At 35.9% G+C, this 16,553-nt stretch overlaps 1 pseudogene across 1 annotated transcript; it reads left to right on the top strand.

The window, feature by feature from the left end:
- The first annotated feature begins 847 nt into the window (after window positions 1-847).
- On the top strand, window positions 848-12,756 carry LOC149163929 (uncharacterized; annotated as a pseudogene). Its single transcript, XR_016260652.1, has 6 exons — window positions 848-985; window positions 1,344-1,424; window positions 1,566-2,805; window positions 11,426-11,662; window positions 11,748-11,899; window positions 11,993-12,756. The product of XR_016260652.1 is annotated as an uncharacterized LOC149163929 (transcript).
- Window positions 12,757-16,553: the final 3,797 nt, after the last annotated feature.

The following is a 16,553-nucleotide window of genomic DNA, read 5'->3' as shown; positions in this document are numbered from 1 at the left end:
AGAGACCAGTGAATTGTCCGATGAGACCTCGTTCTGCTAATGAAAGTGCTGCCATGCGAGGAAGTGCTGGAGGAAGGATTACCTCTTGCAAAACATCTAGCTTCTTTACAAACTTAGAGATTGTTGGGCGAGGGCGCTGTGGGGGCAAGGATTTGACCAGGGCGGAGAAGGCCTGTTGGGTGGTAGCCGCCTCCGGGGTTGCATCCGGAGGGGCCATGGCTAAGGGCCGAAGGCCGAAAGAGCTCAGTAGCGGCATGACCTAGTAGGGCAAATGCAGAGTGCATTTTTCCGGGTTCATTTATGCATGTATCGTATGTTGGTCATAGAAAATGAAGAGATTAAGAAACAAATTCAGGAATTGGTTGATAAAGGCTTTATTCAACCTACTTCTTCTCCTTATGGATCATTAGTGATATTAGTCCCAAAGAAAGAACATTAAAGATATAATGTTACCACCAAAGTTTTCATTAGTTAAATATAATTAAAACTTTTAATAAAATTGATATTAAATTTAAAAATATATTTTATAAATTTATTTACTTATTAATTTATACTTTTAAAAATAACCATCATAAAATTAAAATACCAATTTAAAGCCTTTCATGAATACAATCTTTCATGAATACAATCTCGATTTAGAGCCTTTAATTAATGGTTAGAGTGGTTCAAACATGGTAACAATGATCCTCCGTCCCTTGGCATGTTCAATATGTTGGGGACAAACATCTTCCCATCATCGTAATTTTATTTTTAATTTTAATGTTGTATTTAATTTTCAATTTTTATTTTGTATTTACTTTTTAACCAAAAAGCTTAAACAATCGGACGTAGGACATTTATGCAACACAATTAAAAGCATCCGTAACTCGGGATACGCAGCGTGAGGGGGAGACGTATCGAGAGAAGCGGAAGCAAAACATTTGCAGGGAAAGCGTCGAACGGGCACGCGATCTGCAACATACACACTGTGTATCTCCTGCCCGAAGTACCTAAATTATTAGGCCTTCATCTGGGTTGCGTAGCCCATTTTATCCTCTATTGATGGATACCATTTTCGTCCATTTGGACTCTTGAATTTGAGAATACGGGCAGTTCAAAGAAGAAGCCCCGTAGATCCCCTTATCTATCCCTTCATTTGGACGGCGCTCTTCGAGGATTTAAGCTCTGTTTTGTGAAAAAGACGCCGCGCTCGATTTTCAGGGGCTGTGAATTTGTTCTAAATTTCTCATCGAACCGGCCGCTTAACGCCACTTCTATTGTGGTTTTTGTTAAAAAAATATAATCTTAACGTTCTTTGTAGATGAATTGTTGTTGCTAATATTAAGTTTCTGTTCTCGAACTAGGGTTTGGACGATATTGCTTTGCTTATCTGAGGTGAATATTCTGTTGAGCACTTGTTCGGATTCGAACTCGGATTGTTACCTGTAAGCTTTTATTTTCCTATATATATTTTAGGGTTCCAATGGTATTTAAAAAAAATGTTGTTATAGGGTTTTTAATGAACTTGGTCGGGGGACTGAACGTTCCTTGAAATGCCTTTAAGCCTCTTTCTTTTTTCTTTTCAGGTTTCTGGGTATTATTCTTTCATTCGCAGTTTAGGGTTTGTAGGGTATTTACTTATTTTATCCCATCCTGGGGTTTGTTATTTCCAGGGATTGTTTGCCTTGAAGGGGTTTTAAGAAAATGACCACGCCGTTGACGGATTTGAGGAATCGCCCTCTGGAGCAGTGGAAGGTTACAGAGCTGAGAGACGAACTCAAGAGGCGAAGCATAACAACTAAGGGTGTGAAGGATGATTTGGTTAGAAGGCTCGAAGAAGCTTCCGCAATGACGGTGAAAATGCGAATTCCGGTAGCAGTCAACAGACGGATTCTGGTATGAATGACAACAATGGTGGTGGTTCTGTTAATGCTGAAAACCCCAACGGCAATGAGGAGACTGGTATGTTTCAGGAAAATCAAAACCCCAACAGGAAGGATGATGACGATGAAAAATGTCAAAACCTCAATGATGGAGATGCAAAAGGACCAGTAAATGATGACAATGAGGACCAAGAGCTTAATCCGGATAAACAGGAAATGGGTTCTTCTCCTAAGCCTCCCCCTCCGGGTACTGATGTTGCCGGAGAAGAGCTGAAAGCTGAGGATCCCGTAAGCAGCGATGCATTGGAGAATTCTCGAAGAAAAGACGATGGCGTGGCGGAGAAGTCAGATTATTCTTTAAACCAGGTATCTGAGAAGGTCAACCCTGTTGTAGGGTTTCAACTAACGTGTGAGTCTGTTTCTACTGATTCTGTGTCAATTATTGAAGAGAATGAAAATGAACTAAAGGATTCTTTGAATGCTTATAATGTCAATTTAGAATCAGAGGTTGTTAAACATAGGAACTTGCAAGAGTCTTCCGGTAATGTGCTTCAACAGAGTGGTGATTCAGAGTATCTGGAACGTCGAGTTCAAGCAGGTGGAAATGATGTTGATCAGGCCATGGATGGCAGCCTTTGTTTAGATGATCGCAGGGTAGATCAACAGGATGGTAATTCTTCATATGAAGATGATTTTGCTAGAAATGCAACTCAAAAAGTTGGTGGCGATATTATTGAAGGAAAACTAGATCCCAATGGTGCTTCTGTGGTTGTTGAAATGGAGAGCAAGACTATTGAAGATGAAATTCCTGTAGTGAAGTCATTAAGGGAGGATGATACCTCTGATGCCATGGCCATAGATATTTGCCAGGATAGGAAGGATAAGGAAATGGAAAGCAGTGTCAATGACGTCGAAACTCCTCGTGACAAAAGGAAAAAGGAAGGTAAACTGCTTTTTAAATTCATTTTTGACATATTTAGTCTGTCTGATTGGTTACTCTTAAGTCAGTCTTCGTTGGTTTTGTTTGCAAAGCAATGCTTGTCGAGTTTGGCGTTACTTAATGTGAACTCCCTGTTGACCTGTTAAACAGGCGGTTATCTTTATAGAGGGCGGTATGTAAAATTTTTTGTTCAGCCAGCTTTAGGGATTTCATCTTTTTATAGTAATCCATTCTGTATACCCTCTTTGGTTTTGTTTGCAAAGAAATGCCTATTGAGTTTAGCGTTACTTAAGGTGAACTTTCTGTTGACCTGTTAAATAGGCGGTTTTTTTTATTGAAGGTGGCAGTTCAAAACTTCTGTTCATTCTGGAATCTGTATGTCAAGCTTTACCAGTTTTACGGATTTGTATAAACCACAAACATGAATTATATATGTGTGTATGTATAAACTTTAGACATGAGTTTTTTATATATATATATAAAATACAGATTTATAAATACATGAATTATACATACGTACATATATATAAACTCATGTATATCTATATATTTATATATATATATGAAATACAGACTTGAAGTGCATTTTCTGGAGAAATTTAATTGCTTACTTGCATGTGTATTATGCATGTTAAGTGGGGCTACTGGTACCCTGATAACCCCACCACATATTAGGCATTCCATATATATATGAAATACAGACATGAAGTGCCTTTTCTGGAGAAATTTAATTGCTTACTTGCATGTGTATTATGCATGTTAAGTGGGGCTACTGGTACCCTGATAACCCCACCACATGTTAGGCATTCCTGTCACGATGCTGATACTTTGTCCATACTATGTGGACACTTTGTAGTTTGTAATTCCGTGTGGATGAAGGTAGCAACTACCAGCTGAAGTACTGGTTGGCATCCCCAAGTGACAATGTGATTTATTTCCAAAACTCCTGTGAACTTCTGGACAAAAGTATTTCAACCAATCAAGCTATAACTATTGTCATGGATTACGTTTGGCAATAATTAGGTTTGATTTCAATTTGGATTTTCTGATAAGGTTTCGATGGGGTTCGCTCATTTGGGACTGAGCCATACACTTGTGACCCCTATTAGAGAAATTGAATCCATGTCGGTTGTAGGGCAGCAGTATTTAAACTAGGGGTGTGTAAATATATTTATATTCGATGTTTGTATTTTATGGATTCATATTGTACACATGTTTCTTAATGTAGGAAAAGTTTTAGCAGCCAAATTTCATCATTTGACAAACTTTTTGTTTTTGTCTCAAAAATGATTTGCTGGCTTCCATTTATTCCAAAAATGATTAGGACAAACATAATGGCAGATGATCATTATACCTCAAAAATCGCCAAAATTTTCTGAAAGTTGTATAAACTTGCTCGAGTGGCACATTCTACAGCCCAGTATGAGGGGGATGTGTGATTCCATCTGTGTGCTCAGGAGTCAGGTTAGAGTGGATGTCCATTTTAAAATAAAGCTAAGTTACCAGGATTCGGATACGGATCCGGATCCGCTAGTTTTTTGAAAATCTAAGATCCGGATACGGCAAGGATACGTCACGTACAATATATATATATATATATTTTTATATTTAAACTTTTAAAAAACACCTTAAAGCTAAAAAATCAAATACTCCATGAAACCATCAAACATTTTTAGAACATTGAATGATAAAATCATAAATATGAAGATTAAAACATTGAAATGGTTACCATCTGATTCATAATATCTGATGGCAAAAGTCAAGTTATAATATATTAATATTATGATTATCCATAAACAATTAAAAATTAAATTGTAAAATTAAATACATTAAAAAAAGTAAATTTAAATTTTAAATACATTTTAAAAATTTGAATAACATATATTAAATATTAATATAACTATTAACTGTTATTATAATTTATTATGTTATATAAGTTATAAGTTATAACATATATAATTATATTATATATAATATAACATATATAAATATTAAATAATATATATAACTGTTATATTAATATATAATATATATTATAACTGTTCAGCGTTATTAATATATAATATATATTATAACTGTTCAGTGTTATTAAACATAATATAACATATACGAAATGGTTTAAACCGATATATATATATATATATAAATATTAAATAATATATATAACTGTTATATTAATATATAATATATATTATAACTGTTCAGTGTTATTAAACCGATAATATAACATATACGAAATGGTTTAAACCGATATATATATATATATATATATATATAAGCCGGATCTGGGTTTACCGTTTAACCTAGAAAATATCTGCGTTTTAACTTTTTCGGCCACCTATCACCGCTTCCGGCAGCCACAGTCCGGATCCGTATCCAAAATCTGCTTGCCGTTTCCAAAACCCGCGTTTTTAAAAATATACGTATTTTAAGCGTATTTGGGAGTATCCGTATCCGGATCCGGCAATACTCCACTTGCCTGAGCCGGATCCGGTAACATAGAAATAAAGCAAGGCTCAAAATTCTTGTGCTTTTTAAAAATATTTCAATACAACACAAATAAACTATTTGAATATCTATTCTGTCTAATTTATTTCAAGACCAATTTCATATATATGTATGTACTATATAAAGAGAGAAATTTAATATATATATATATATATGTATATATGTAGAGAGAGAGAGAGAGAATTTCTAATAACAATCATTAGAGGGAATTGTATAATTCATTTAATTTTTAATATAAAATTAATATGTGGCGTTTAAAAAATATTAGTAATGATAAAAATTCAGTGTAGGGCATATTTAAAATATTTCAATGTCCATATTAAATAAATATATTTCAATGTCAACTCTAATAATGTATATATTATATAAAGCAATTGAAAAAACTAAAATCTTATGGCTACAAAATTTCAAGTAGTCTCACTATTCTACATTTTGGTCCCTTTTCAGGTATATTTTTCTGTCATACTTTTGTATGAATTGTAATGGTGGATCTATCAGATGGTATGGGGGACCAAATCTCCAAAATTGCAAACCTTCTTTCAAGGTTGGCACTCTAAATGTAGTTTTCACCTCAAAAGGTTTGACCCCCTTAGCGCTTGCTAGATCTGTGGATAAGATGGATCTATACTGGGTATACACACAAGATATGTATGGATTCTTAGGATTTTCCCTCTACCCTATTCTTCGACTGGCTCTAGTTGGTTATTGTGCTTGTATTCAGGACTTAGGAGTGCTACACATGAATCATATCTTGTTGCTTCTCTTATTTATATTGGAGAGTGTGGAGAGTATCAGGTATAATTTTTACAGAAATGTATGTGGCTTCAATCCGATGAGCTTTGTACAAATTTCTCATGTAAAGTTGCTTTTGTTCTTTCTTTACAACGGGATGTTTGTTTGAAAGTTTTCTCAAAAAGTTTGTTATACAGCTGACTTTAGGATGCTGCATCATGTAGTAGAATTATGGTGCTCTACTGGTGCCTTGAAATTGTTTTTACATTTCTTAGGTGTTAAAGTCTCTCGTAAGTTTCCTTTGCCACTGAGGCACTCTAGTTGTTCTTGGAAAGTGTTTTGTACTTGTTAGATTTTTTTTATATACTATTTTCTCAATAATTGTTGTCATGTATTTTTGGTTGATTGAAGGCTTGGGTAAAACTCAAGGTCTGTCAGCTTTTGTGTGGAAATGGAAACCAAATTTGAATTGCATTTTAACAAACCTCAATTTATTTACAACATTCTCAGGACTTGAACATCATTTTGGAATGATTTTTTAACAATATAAAGCATAAATAGACTAAGTCTTCTCCTTTGTTATTGTATGCTGTAATGGTGTTACTTTAGCACCCCAGGTTAGAATTGGATCTATCTGGTTTTAGGATGTGTAATAATGAAATAAACCCCCTTCCTTTGTTGAAGTCTGAAGGCATAGTATCAGAATAATGCAAAAGAAAAGAAATTTTTCCTTACATTTCCAGACATTTTTTTAAAGAAATGCTTTCCAAATGTAGAATTGCAACCTTCCCACCTTTACTGTGGGTTCCTCTCTGCTTGCTAATTGTACATTTTTAGATAAAGTATTTACACACATGGGATTCAGTCCTGACTTATGTAGTAAGAGAGCTGGAAAAGTTTTAATATGCAATGGTTGCTTTAAATGACTTGTACTTCCCTTTCATATGTTGTGGTGGAACCATGTTCTGTGCAGTTTGATTTGGGGATTTTGTGTCATGCTGGAGGTTGCCGGTTAGGCAAAACTTGGTAGCTCTTCGCTAGGAAACTGTTGGATAAAGAAAGGGTTTAAGCCTTAAGGGATGGAGAAACAGGAAAGGTTTACTCAGCGCATTGTTTGCTTCAGAGAAATGGGAAGGATTGCTTGGGTATGGCTTACTTTGGAAGTAAGATTAAAGAAGGTACTGACATTAAGCACTGGAGATATGCAATGGGGGTATATCTTGCCAGAATGTCTGAGTATTGATTAGACTTTGTCTGTGCAAATCAGATCGATGAGGCATTTTCACCTACAGAGGTTTTAATGACTTAAGCTTCTTATCCAAATGGCTGTTACTTCTTTCTTTTTAGAAGGTGACAAAATGGACAGATGTGTGTCTTTCATTACTCTTTTGTTCCAACCATGATCAAACTTCAAAGACTGCAAATTCTATGATCACCAGTTTTGAGGTGTCCTGACAGGAGAGTTCAGGATTTGTTCTGTTATGGCAACCCTTGTATTGGTGGATTGAAAAGATGAGGGACCTTTTAAATATGTGACAAGAAAATGGTGAGAAGTGCACAACAAGAACCAAGTCAGAAGTAGTAGATAGCTGATAGCTATTCTTCCATTTTAAATTTTTGTTCTCAATCGTTTTGCCATTTAATCCATGTAGCGTCAACAGAGAACGGGCCTAGATTCATGCATCGCGTTGTGTAAATGGTCTGGACTCTAATGTAATGCAATGTGTTTATCATTGACCAACTTATGATAGACACAATCAGATAGGCAGGACAAGTTTTTACTTGTATGAACGATTGCATGATTTAAGATCTAAAAGATGGAATTATGAAAATGAAATATACAGCCCAATAAAGAGTGCAATTCGGAGGAGTCATTTTTCACTTACAGAGGTTCAACCATGTAAGTTCCCATCTCCAATTGAGTGGTACTACTTTCTTTTCAGAAGATGACAAAGTGGACAAATGTGCGGCTTTCGTTTTCCTTTAGTTCCTGCAATGACCAAACTTCAAAGGCTGCAAATTCTGCGATCACCAGTTTTGAGGTATTCTGACGAGAGAGTTAATAGCATTTTACGATTTATTGGTTGTTATGGTAACCCTTGTATTGGGGGATAGAAATGATGAGGGACTTCTTAAATATGTGAAGGAAATGGTGAGAAGTGTACAAGAACCGAGTCAGAAGTAGATCTTTATTTGATCCCTTAATCTTTGTCTGCAAGCTTATTTTCCATTTAAGCATCGACAGAATATGGATCTAGATTCATGCATTGCGTTGTGTAAGTGGCCTAATGTAATGCAATGTGTTCATCATCGACCAAGGTTATGATAGATTCAATAAGATAGGCAAGACACATTTTTACTTGTATGAATGATTGCATATTTTAACTGCTAAAAAAGGATGCTGAAACCATGAAAATGAAATATACAGCTCACATTAAATGAAAGTGGAAATTGAAATTCCAGTTTATCAGTGGTTCAACGAATAGATACTCAAGGTATTCACCATCTTGGCATGTTCAGTGAAGGGAATGAAACTATTGACGAAGAAAGTAGATGTGTCTTTTAAGTTCATTGAAGATTTAATTTTTTTAAGCCTGAGTGGAAAATGTGTCATTGGTAGTGCCTCCAATTTTGTTGAGACTTAATGTGTCTGGCTTATTATTAACTATGTCCTTTATTTTTTGGAGTTTGTTTGAATCCCTATATTTTTTTGTATTTGGAGATTTAATAACTTTTATTGTATGAGAACCTTGTTTGGTGTCAGGAAGCAAAATAGCCTTGTGCTTTGAAGTTTGCCTCATGAATCTGTAAAAAGTGTACAAATATATAAAATGCAACTCATTAACTGAATTTATAGAAAGTTGAAGAGAACTTGTCCTTCCACAAGTAATATTTGAGAATGTGGCATTGGTTTTTTTTGTTTTTGTTTTTTTTGATGCACTGGCATACCCTTACTTTACACTTGTATGGAATATGGGTATCCAGATTGCACAGACAGTTGGGCTGTACCATTATTTGTAACACGTGCGGGCAGATCTTATCTATGTAAACATAGACAACATATTTGGCTAAGGCATTGATACAAAACTCCGATCAGCAAAAAGCTTGGCAAGGCCCATAGTATAGGATTTTGACTCATACTTAGCAAAAGGTCTGCTAATTTTATTGAGTAAATTGCAATTTCTTTCCCTCTGTGCTATAAACCAATAAAGTGACCCTTTGAATTTTTGGGTTGCAAATTGACACACTGATCTGTGAAAAAACTACTAAGTACTTGGTGTATTGCGTGTGGGTACTCACTGGCAGTGAATGTTGTTTGGCAACAAGAGCAAATTGTCAATTTTTTTCTGTTTTGGCTATAAATTTACAAAGATAATTTAGTTTTTAGATTCATAAGTTGATGCACTGTAAAAAGTAGTTGGTAAGTACTTATTGGACGGAGTACACCCTGTGAGTAAGAAACTGGCACATGGGGCTTATTGATGCGATTGTCCAGGTAAAAGATACAAGTAAATGTGTTGAAAAATGGATGATGGTAGGATGTAACATGTTATCATCCAAGTATAGGGTGCTGAGAGTTCTCTTGTTATGAGTGACTAATAATTTATAAGAATCTAGATAGTTTTACGGGGGTATGGAAATATATATTATTAATTGTTGATGTAATTTGATAAAAACAACGTCTCTCTTAAGGGGAGTTGACTTAGAGGAGATGAACAGATAGTTGGCTGTGCAGCAGTCCTATTTATCTGAAACCCCCTCAATTGATTGATGGCACCTTTCAAGTGTCATGCTAGTTTAAAAGATCACCGTTCATGTTTGTAGAGCTCGTCTGTTAAATATTTTGAATGTGTCTTACTAAATTGGAAAATCTGGTCAATGGAACAAAGACAATGATTTGAAAGATTTGGAAGTTCTTGACCTAATTGTTGACATTCAGATTGAATATTATTAACATGCATAATGCTTATTTAATGCTTGTTTGATACATTAATAATGAATTTATTTTATATTTGTACTGAATGCCATATATTTGCTTATTTTTTAGGTGTTTTCTAATATTCATTTGGCATGTTGTGTTGCAAGGGATTCTGACTTTGGTCTGAATATTAAACTGTCACAATTTACATTCCTTGATATTAAAAGTTTAGAGTTTGATTTTATTGCTGATTTCATCTTAGATTTACATTGGACAAATTCTGTGAGCTTTGAGTTGGCATTTTTCATGTTTAATTGTAGATCTAACCTCTGCTTCTGACTTGCGCATAAAAGAAAGCTCTGCAAAAATCATATAGTGGGTGGAAAATGTATCATTTGTGTTCTCTATATACATTTTATTGTAGTTGGATAGCTGTTTCTCAGCTTCATGATGTTTATGTGCTTAGCAATGTTCTAGGAGACCTAAAAGTTATGTTTCATTTTTATGAACTATGGACTTACTTGTCAAGGGTGTTATGAGGGATTTTGGTTTGAACTTTGAGCTGATTGAATAGCCGTATCCAGTGTTGCAAAGATCAATCACGTTTTCCGTTTTTTTAATAATTTTTAGAGTTAGATAAAGATTTCGGCGTAAATCACATGAAAAGTCATTTGTCGACGCGTTTCGAACCAACCAGTGTGGTTCATCGTGGTTGACGATGAACCACACTGGTTGGTTCGAAACGCGTCGACAAATGACTTTTCATGTGATTTACGCCGAAATCTTTATCTAACCTAATATGGATCACAGAAGCCTAAACTCAATTTTTAGAGTTTTTGAGGTTTGAGTGTATGCCTATGGAGTTTTACCAGTTCTCTCATATTTTGTTGATGCCTAGTTTTGCACCCCTAAATAGAAAATACTAATTTTATTATTGGTCAACTTACAAAGCCTTGGTTTGCATCTTGCAATTATGTTTTTTGTTGATTCGTGGTATTTGGCACTTATAACATACTTTGCTGTTCTAGGTATTTTCTTGCTACCTAGTCTTGTGGCTACTTTCGTGATTCTAGAGAGAGTTAACTAATGTTAGATTTATTGTGTATGTCAAGAGAAAAGTCTAGTTTGTGGTGCCATTGGGCTTTCATTGCACTCATGGGACATTTGTTTTTTTGCATTGCTACTGAGGCAGAAATTTTTCTTTTCTCCTGTGATACACTGGATAATTGTGTTGCATTCACTGTTTGATGTGGCTCCCAATTCTAGGCTTGATCTCGAATGGAATAAATTAGATTTTTGTTTCTGTCTGACTGTATTTTAATTTTTGATTTGTATTGTGCTGGAAAGGTTAGATTGTATTAAAGTTCTTCGGTAATGCTGATATTAAATTGATTTCTCTATTGACATGCCATGTCTTGGTATTGTTTTATTGACTTTTTTGTTGTTGTAATTAATGCATATCAGGCCAGGAAGCTGGACTGCATGAGCCTGTGAAGCGACAGAGGCGGTGGAACTCTGGGAATAATCTCACCGGAGATGTAGCAAAGGTTTCAACAAAAGATGGAGAGTTGCTGGGATATTCCTCAGCCGCTTCTGCTGCAACTTCAGGTCCAACTGTTGCAAATAGGCCAGCACCCTTGAAGCCTGTGATGTCCAGATCAGATTCAACAAACACTGCTGATGGTCAGAAAGAGCGTGTTGGTAAGTTTCATTTTAATAAATTGAATATAATATTGAATCAAATAATATGCATAGTAATAACTGCCTTTGTTTTTGGTTTTGTCAGTGCCGCCTTCACCAAGGCCTCCAACCACTTCTTTGAGAATAGATAGGTTTTTACGTCCATTTACATTAAAGGCTGTGCAAGAGCTTCTAGCCAAGACTGGTGTTGTTACTAATTTTTGGATGGATCACATCAAAACACACTGCTATGTTACGGTATGTTAGTTTGGTTTTGTGCCTTTTGCAAGTTTTTCAAACTTTTTATAAATGTTGAGGGTCTCATGAATTGTAAATTTCTTGAATTTTTAGTACTCTTCTACAGAGGAGGCCGTTGCCACTCGCAACACATTATACAATTTGCAGTGGCCTTCGAATGGGGGGCGCCAGTTGATTGCTGAGTATGTTGATCCGGAGGAGGTGAAACACAAAATCGAAGGGCCTCCACAGGCAGCTCCTGCACCAGGGCCAGTTAGTGGTCCATCACATTCTACCAATGTAATGCAGAATCAGATGCCTTTTAAGATTCCTCCACAAGGTCCAGCAGGACCATCACAGCATTCATTGCCTCCCCCACCACCTCTGCCACTGCCACCCCCTCCACCAATGCCCCCTGCAGTGAGGGAAAGGCAGCCACAGCCACAGACACAGCCGCAACCCCAACCACAATCACTTAAGAAAGTGGAACAGCCTGTTGTTACCCTTGATGACTTGTTTAAGAAGACCAGAACAAGCCCTCGCATCTATTACCTGCCCTTGTCTGAAGAACAAGTTGCTGCCAAACTTGCTGCAAAAGCTAGGAACAAGGGTAGTTGACCATCTTTTGTAATGCAGTTTAAGAATATGCTGTTCAGAATGAATTAGCACCATGGAATTGTGCTGTTAGTGTTTCCCAGGAATGGTTGTAATTTTTTTTCAACCGATATATATCACTTGAAGTTTGTAGTTCTCGCGATCAAAATTTTGATTATTAGTAGTACGGATCTGGGCCTTGTATTTTTGTAACTATTGACGCTGAGTTTTTCATCTGTTGTTATTATATGATGAACTGGAGTCTAAATTCATGTTTTTTGATAGCTTTTTATGTGGGTTCTTTACTGTGGTTAGGAATACAAGTGCATATTACATTTTGGTTATTGCATGATCCCATATCCTTTTCTTTCTTGTGGGTGCAGTTTTTTGACTTGCTTTTCTCGTGAAACCTCCAGGCAATGTTGCTATGTTTGCACATGTAGTTTATTATACAATCTCTTTTGTTGAACTGAATTTGTGGCAATATGGACATTGCGAGATATCATTTTGGGATTTTAGCTGGTAGAGTAACTCATTAATGCTCATCAATGCATGTCCCAGGAACCATGAATATTAACTAGAATGACCAAATGTTTCATGATATTGAATTAGACCACCTAGCACTCATTGCATTCAGTGATGCTAACAAGTGAAGAAGTGGGATGTAAAAGGTGATGTTCACAAATGAAAGAAGTGGGTTTGTAACTAACGAAATGAACAACATATCATCAATTATCACTTCTGGGCCTGCATCACTCAGTGCATATGGTTGGATAACTTTTGCAGTAATTGCAATTGGCTATGTTAATTATAGGTTATTGTTCCCTCATGAAGCTGTTCAACGTGCATGAATTTATGGTTGGTACTGGGCCACTTTCTGTAGATTTTTCAATGATCTGATATGTTAGAGAATGTATTACATAACCATTACTAATGGGTGTTTTGATATTTTAATTGAAGTTGGCTTTTGCTAGCTCAGGTGTACTGAATTAAGATGTGGATTACCTAGTGCAATTGGTCGGATTACATTTGCTATACTTGCATTTGGTTATGTTAATTATCAAATTATTGACCTGATCGTAGTTATATTTGGCTATGTTAATTAACTTCTTCTTTCCCGGTCGAAGCTGTTCAATATGTCATGAGTTTTTGAGATCATTGATGAGCCACTACTGTGTGAATCTCTTTTAAGGTCCTGAGATGTTAGAGAATGTGTTAGCAAAACCAGCGCTAAAGGATGTTTTGTTATTTAAACTGAAGTTGGCTTTATCTAGCTCAGGTTTACTGAATAATTGTTTACATGGTGCAATTGGTCGGATTACATTTGCCATAGTTGCGTTGGTGCACCGAATGAAGTGTGGTCACTGATTTCAGGATATGGATTCTATGGGGGTGGATATGTTCATTATAAAAACGATTTTGTCTCTGATGTTTACTCCGTAGGATACTCGTTTAAATTCTTGATCTGGACCCTTCGATGCCTATTCTCGAATCATTATTCATTGTTGTTTCTGGTGCATGCCATATTGTGTATACTATCCATTCTTGATACTGGATATGTTGGATTTCCCTGTGCTTTTGTTTGAGAGTATTTATTCGCATACAAATCTTGAACAACATTATATGTACAATCCTTGTGTAAGGATTAAGGAAGAATTACTTAGCATTTCTTATGCTCTTCCATTACATTCTTTTGCCCAATTTTAGGATATATAAAGCTGGTTTGGATTTTATGTGACTGGATGTATTACGTGTTCCTCATTGCACACCATGAATATTGTGCAAGATGTCACGCATACTTTTTTATCATTACCATTTACCATGGATGTCTATAATTTTCTATTCGGTGATTATATTCGGTTCTGTCTATAATTCTTAAATCAGTGATTATATAAGCTCTATGACATTGATGTACTGAATAATCCAGGCGTTTTTCCTTAGGAGTGTCTGGGATGGTGGAGCTTTATTATTCCATAATTCTTCATGTCTACATATGCATTTGACCAGCTTTTGATGTAGTCTGATATTATCTGTTTTTTCTTCATACCCCCGAAGCTGTATTTAGAAAGGAAAGTGAAGAAATTGTTTGTTGATTACTATTTTGCAACCAATTATGATTGATTTAGTTTTCCATTGAAGACATTATAATAAAATGTAAGAGTAACAAATAACTAGAAGTGGCTGTAAGTGGATAACAGACGAGAAGCCATTTTTGTTTCTCGTATTTTTGATATGAGAAACATGTTATGTAAAGGTTAGTATTGTTTCCCTTGATATATTGCACACAATGAATATTGTGCAAGATGTCATTAATTCATAATACTTTGTATCATTACCATTTACCATGGATGTCTATAATTTTCTATTTGGTGATGTCTATAATTCTTAAATCAGTGATTATAGAAGCCCTATAACATGATCGAGTTGAATATCTGAATGTGTAGGTCAACATTTACTTTTTGTTGATAGAGCTTGCGACTTTTGTATGAAAAGGGGGTTGCGGTTGGGTTATTCTTCATGCTTGCACCGTCCAGTTGATTAGTACCAAATTTGAAAAGTAGCAGTGTCTGAAAATTTTCCAATTTCAGCGTTATCACTGACTACCTAAGTCTATAGGATTTGAACTTTTTTGGGCCATGTCTGTTTGGGGAATTCTTGTTGCTTCGCACCTCTCAGAACTAAAACCGTCCAAATTTGAAAAAGTAGCAATGTCTTGACGGATCCTAGCACTATCACTGACTACCTTGCTTGTATATAGGATTTATATATTGTCATAAACTGTTTTGCAAAACAGTGCCTTCTTCCATAGCTATGAGTGCATTTCCTAGCGTACCAACAGAGAGCCCATGGAAAATCTCCTTCCATAATTCCTGGTAGTGCGGTCCAATTTTGGAATTTTTGTTCAGGGGAATCTCTTAACGTAAATCTTGATATCGCTGTCCAATTTAAGAATTTGTCTTGCAAATTCTGATTTTTTTCCCGAGCTTCCTCTAGCTTTTGATTGTCGTTTTCGACGCTGTATGTCTCTAGATTTATTTTGCCCCCAGTATCTTATACGCCTGATGATAACTGTCCATCCTTTCAGGCCCGCACTCCAACAAAATTCCAGTCCTCGGCAAAGAGAGATATATATTAGCCCGCTTACAGTCTAGCAAAAAACTACACTTTCGATTAGATGCAGCGTCTAGTCTAATGAATAAGGCGGCAAGGGTTACAAATGAAATGGGCTCTGCCTTTTTTTTGGAGTTACTACCTACATGATCCAGCCTATCCCATCCTCTCAGTGTTTCAAGTGTTATGTCATTTGTCCTCTAATGCTGACCGTCTTTCTTCCATTGCATGGAAGAACGTCGCATGTTGCCGACGGTTCGATTTTGTGGTTCGCGAGAGATATTTAACACTACCACATTTTATTATTAATACTTGAGGTTGCAGGGTGTACGCTTGTCGAGGAGCTGCCGTTTGTCCGTTGCATGGAAGAACATCACATGTTGCCGATGGTTTGATTCGTGGTTCGTGGTATATGCCCGTCGAGTAGATATGCATTGGCATGACGTGAAAGAATGCTACCATTGTACAGCTTGGCTTTTGGGGCAATAGAGCCATGATTTTCTTAATATATGAAGGTTTATTGTCACTGAATTCTCCATTACTGTTGGCTTATATCCTTTTCCTTTATAAGCATCGATCCCTATACTAGAGCCAAAGCTTCTGCTAACATTGATCGTTTTAATAAAGCTAAATCTTCCTGTGAGTGTGAGAGCTTTAATACCCCCCCTGTTTTCCTTAAAAGAAAACACCCTATGCTCTTGTCTCCCCGCCACACTTTTGTAAATAAACAATTATTATTATTTTTTTAACAGAACTGTTTGCATTTATATTACAATATCTGGTTGCATGGCCAGAACCATTTACATGGGTTGCTTTGATGTTTCGAGATATCCACACATTTTTTAAAATATTTATTTCCGCGTCTAGGGGCCTTTCTGAACTACAGTTTTACATTGAAATCTCCCATATATTCTGCAAAATTGCCCAGAAAAAATATTCATATTTGCAATACATAAAAACACATTATTTA

The sequence above is a fragment of the Pinus tabuliformis genome, chromosome 5_1, assembly GCF_031772625.1.
Source record: "Pinus tabuliformis cultivar Carrire ecotype Pingquan chromosome 5_1, CPIR1, whole genome shotgun sequence".
NCBI classification, from domain to species: Eukaryota; Viridiplantae; Streptophyta; class Pinopsida; order Pinales; family Pinaceae; genus Pinus; species Pinus tabuliformis.
The sequence above is the reverse complement of the archived record's forward strand: the minus strand, read 5'-3'. Positions and strand labels throughout refer to the sequence as shown.